Genomic DNA, 5931 nt, shown 5'->3' on the forward strand with positions numbered 1-5931 from the left:
GCCTATGAGGAGAAACTAAGGCCCAGCTTAAACTTTGAGCTTTGAGTTAAAGAAGCTGGGATTGTGTTATGTGACCTTTATACCTCCTTGCTCTATTCTCTATACGATGACACCTCCATGTTGTAAACAAGACCCACAATAAGAATCTCCATTTGAAATCCAAACACCCATTCTGTTTCTTTATGACCCTCTTGATGAGGATGAACACCTATTTACAGTGACCTTTGACCCGGGATTTTGACGGCCATGAAAGATAATGGCAGCCATTAATATCCCCTGCCTGTGAAGTTTTATTGGTCGTTAACGCTTGCTGCAGCGGTGTAAAGACGGATTGTTTTCTGTTTTCCAAGTAATTATTCACCGGGCCATTCATGGATTGGTGTTTTTATGGCTCCTTGGTTTGTACGCGGTTTCTATACCCACACACCATAGAAAGCAGCGTTCTTTCTTCCTCCATGGTTGAAGAGAGGAACCCATTAATAACACCAGTGATCATTGATCGGGCACCCCAGTGCAGATTTAAAGACAATGGACACTTTTGGTAATTGTCAAAGACCAGTCTTCTCACTTGGTGTATCTCAACATCTGCGTAAAATAACAAACCTGTGAAAATTTGAGCTTGATTGGTCGTCGGAGTTGCGAGATAACTATGAAAGACCAAAACACTCTTGTCACACGAAGTTGTGTGCTTTCATATGCTTGATTTCGAGACCTCAAATTCTAAACTTGAGGTCTCGAAATCAAATTCGTGGAAAATTGCTTCTTTCTCGAAAACTACGTCACTTCAGAGGGAGCCGTTTCTCACAATGTTTTATACTATCAAACTCTCCCCATTACTCGTTACCAAGTAAGGTTTTATGCTGATAATTATTTTGAGTAATTACCAATAGTGTCCACTGCCTTTAACACACAGGCACATTATAATAGACGTATATTAGTATTATAAATGTAAACGAGCAAAAAAAAAACACACCACTCTTTGCATTTCGAGTTGTCCCTCAAATGGCTATTTAAAAAGATGGTTTCAATCCAGGACAGAGTGAAAAATCACTCAAAAAGATGCAAAAAAAGAGACCACTCGAAAAAGAGTTGTCCTTCATATGGCTCTTCAAATAGTGCCTTTTCACTCTTTACATTTAGAGAGTAATGGTTTACATTCATCATTGGTTTATGAAGGAGAGTATAGGTCATCCATACATTCAACATATTTTTTAAAACCTGTCAGACTTTAGTGAAACGGGTGCAGACTTTTCAAAGAAACTGCTAAACTTCTTCCAATTGATCCAAACAAAACTTACTCAACAATGGCAGAAGTTCAAAGAAAGAATTATTTGTTAGAATGATTGATTACTTGTTTCGAACGTTAAATTCTCTGATGGGGTCTGTCGACATATCGGGAGTAGGGCCTTTGGCTCTCCATTTCACTTTCAAATAATTGTCGATTATAGGCTATAAACCAAAGCCGGTGAACACGGAACCAGATGTTTAAAGGCAGTGCACACTATTGGTTATTACTCAAAATAATTATCATCATAAAACCTTTCTTGATTACAAGTATTGGGGAGAGATGATAGTATAAAACATTGGGAGAAACAGCTCCCTCTGAAGTGACGTAGTTTTCGAGAAAGAAGTCATTTCCACGAATTTGATTTCAACACCTCAAGTTTAGAATTTGAGGTCTCGAAATCAAGCATCAGAAATCGAGCATCGGAATCTTGCCCGTTGACCATGACCGACCGACAATTGCTTTCACTTGAGTGTAGCACACAATAGGGGGGGGGTATTAAAAGTATATAGAAGATTAGGGATACAAAACATCATTGTCCAAGTTTAGTCATAAAGCTTACTGATATACTAGAAATATACTAGAACACTGTGACTGTGAAATGCTTCCCCATGAAGTCATCTTCGAGAAATTTGTATATGAAAAAAACCTAAAAGCGCAACACTGATTTCGGTCGTTCCCACAAAAATTAAGAACAATATGCAGGAAATTGGCTTTGGTTTCCACTAGTTTCTCCCGTTTCACATCACAACGAATAAAGCCCAAATTTCATGTAGGCCTTTAGCTCTACCAATCTTGTATAATAATACCTTACATTAATTTTCGCAATAATCATTATGAATTTTTGTTATTTTTTTCCAAAGACGGGAGGTACCCCCCCCCCCCCCCCCCCCGTTTACGACCGGTAGTACGGGTAAAGGCACATACAAAATTCGCGATAATAGATGAACTGAGACCTATTGATAGATCTATTGATATAAATAAACAGGTTTTTATTTAATGACTACTAAACCAAGGGTATACAACTTGCCCTGCAATCGAATGCAGCCACGGAACCGGAAATAATATCACTTAAAAGGTTTAATTTTTCAGGCGATTGTGGTCACGGAACTTCGTAGCCTTGTCACAAGGCTCTAAGCACCCCGCTTTGTTTGAATTCACAAGGTAGTATGACTAACACTGTGACGTTAGACGACGAACTGCACGGTACTGCATGGGCGGGGTCGAAGCAATGTTTTTCCACCTCGTTCAGCGGTTCACACGAATTTTGACGTCACAGCCCTGTTTTCGCAGCGAGTGTTTCGCAGGAGGAGAGCACATTTCAACCGATGCGAATTATTCGTTGCGAATTTTGTGACGTTAAAATTCGTATCGCATTCACATTCGCAGGAAGTATGAGGGGAGCTTTAAGCCCGGTTCATACTTCCTGCGAATGCGAATGCGATACGAATGTTGACGTCACAATTTCGCAACGAATTATTCGCAGCAGTTCAACTTTGAACAACTCACTTGCGAATATCGCTGCGTAAGGAGGTTGTGACGTCCTAGAGTCACGTCAAATTCGCTTCGCATTCGCATTCGCATTCGCAGGAAGTATAAACCGGGCTACCTTATGGATTCAAAACGGGGTGCATGCGTGAAAGAGCCTTGGGACAAGGCTACGAATTACCCCGTACGGTTCGCTGCTGACGATTTGTATTGCAAAGAAAAAGCTCGCCAATGAATGCAGCGGTTGGCTGTCAATACATATTCATTTCGTTTGGTGCGTATGCATTTAATTATCACGCTGTGCATGTTGATGGTTCATTGCCCCGGAACCAGATTAAACATTTTTAATATTATTTTTCCCTCGGTGACTGCCGCCGTTTGCACTTGTAGAAACAAGAACTTTAAAGGGAGGGTATGATTGTGTTTGGTAATCTCTCTTTTGTTTAATTTTATGGCAAAACAAACTTTGTGTTAACAGCCTCCAGCCTCCACCACCGGCAGCCTAAGAATTTTGAAAGCCATTTCACTTCGAATTAATGTGGGTTAAATATTTTGAATTGAATATGAGCAGTGTTACTGAAGTAATGCTTTTGAAATCATTCAGTTATATCTTTTTAACCATATTAATTTCATAATAACGAACGCTTTTTATGGCACTAAGTGCCCAAATCGCGTGCCGCTTTCTGACAGGCAAACTTCAAAGAAGAAGACAAAATCTCGCGTGACGTCTTGCTTCCAAATATGGACGCTTTTTTAAAAACTAAATTATTAAAAAGTGCAAATTCGGTTGAATCCACGTCCACGGCTTGCATGATGAATCTATTTGAGCTCCTATCTTGTCGTCGCATCCTTTTACTCTAATCCCCAAAATAACTATCACTGCCCTTGTATTTCCCATCGCATCTCATCCCCCACCATACATAATCACTTCGTGCATTCCCCCAGCTTAGCGGAAGAGACTTTCTTCTCTCTCGGTGCCACCGTGGGCTCCATTAAAATTTATGGAGCGGGATAATTTCTTAAAATGCGGAGTCCGGACTCGCACTAACACAGCTGCAAATTAATGAAATATTTGGAGTTACGTATTTGATGAGTTACGATATCGTAAATCTGGAGATGCTGAGGACTAATTTTTGTACACGCAGCAGACGGAGGGTATACAACTTCCATGTCAAGGCAAGTCCATCGAATTCGAACAACGAGACAGACAGTACAGTGGATTCTTTATTCACACGAAGTTTATAGGGGCAGTTTGTAATGCCTGATATGATACGAACGTATAACTAATTGTATAACTAATTGTATAACTAACTTTATAACTAATTGGATAACTAATTTTATATGTAATTTTATAACTAATTTTATAACTTCCATGTCAAGGCAAGTCCATCGAATTCGAACAACGAGACAGACAGTACAGTTGATTCTTTATTCACACGATGTTTATAGCAGCCTAGATTGTAATGCCTGATACGAAACAAAGTATAACTAATTGTATAACTTAGTTATGATAATTAACTAGTTTTGTAACTAATTGGATAACTAATTTTATAGCTAATTTTATATTAACTAATTTTATAACTTCCAAGTCAAGGCAAGTCCATCAAATAATCATTGAGACAGTATACAGTGAATTCTTTATTCACACGAATAATAGTTCGTATTTGCCTGTTGCTTCTCACAATGTTTTATATATACTATCAGCAGCTCTCCATTGCTCGTTACCAAGTAAGTTTTTATGCTAACAATTACTTTGAGTAATTATTTTCAGTGCCTTTAATTAAGACAGTTGCCAAAACCCACCAGGATGACTCAATCGTCTTAATTCATATGGGGCGCCTTTGTCTCATCAATTTCCTCGTGCTTTAATTTAATACTCTTCAACTCTCCTGGTTTTCCAGAGTGATGGAACTCATACAAGGTTGAACTATTAATTGGCTTAATAATTGAGTCCCTTGCATGCTCTGATTAATTGATGCTCTTATAGGCAAGTTTCAGGGTCGCCAATTCAAGCGAACAGCACGGAATCACATTTAAAGGCAGTGGACACTATTGGTAATTGTCAAAGACTAGCCTTCACAGTTGGTGTATCTCAACATATGCATAAAATAACAAACCTGTGAAAATTTGAGCTCAATCGGTCATCGAAGTTGCGAGATAATAATGAAAGAAAAATAACCCTTGTCACAAGAAGTTGTGTGCGTTTAGATGGTTGATTTCGAGACCTCAAGTTCTAAATCTGAGGTCTCGAAATCAAATTTGTTGAAAATTACTTCTTTCTCGAAAACTACATCACTTCAGAGGAAGCCGTTTCTCACAATGTTTTAAACCATCAACCTCTCCCCATTACTCGTCACCAAGAAAGGTTTTATGCTAATAATTATTTTGAGTAATTACCAATAGTGTCCACTGCCTTTAAAGGTATCATACATGATTGGTAAAGATTAAATTCCCCCGAATTCCAAAAATCCACTCCGCGGTTGTAGAATTATAGCAAGACAATTTCTCAAAAGAACACAATCTACCCAGCAAGTATAGATTAGGCCCAAGCATGGTGTAACCGCGTAGAGTAAACACAATTGCAAAGTACATGTACGGACCAAGTCGTGAGTTTGTACGTTTCAAAAAAAAAAAATATATGTTTGTTCCGGCAATGCCGACCAGGTGTATTGCTGCTGAATGCAGAAAAACACTTTTTGAAATGTACCAACTCACGACTTGGACGTACATGTACTTTGCACGTGTGTTTACTATACGCATTGCAGGCAAAGCCTGCCTCGATTGACGTCACAAAAGGGGTAGGCGGAGTCAGCCCCCAAACAACTTTATATATTTTTTAAACATATAAATCGTGATTACGGTGGTTAGGGAACCGGGCAAACAACGTGCCGTGCCCCGGGGCATACTTTACGACCTCGCTGCCTGGTTTAGTAGCGGCATCGGGCGAACCAGACCCCCAAACAACTTTATATATTTTTTAAACATATAAATCGTGACAAACAATTACTAAAAAATTGTTTTATTGTTCGTAAGCATATACTCTTATGTTTGAAAGAAAAAAAAAATTATTTCCAGGTGACTTTAAAACTAAAAGTGAACTGCCGGTATAAACATCAAGTCTCGTTCAAGAAGTTCATTAAAACTATAATCTCAGCACC

This window comes from Asterias rubens, chromosome 11 (assembly GCF_902459465.1).
Source record: "Asterias rubens chromosome 11, eAstRub1.3, whole genome shotgun sequence".
Taxonomy (NCBI): Eukaryota; Metazoa; Echinodermata; class Asteroidea; order Forcipulatida; family Asteriidae; genus Asterias; species Asterias rubens.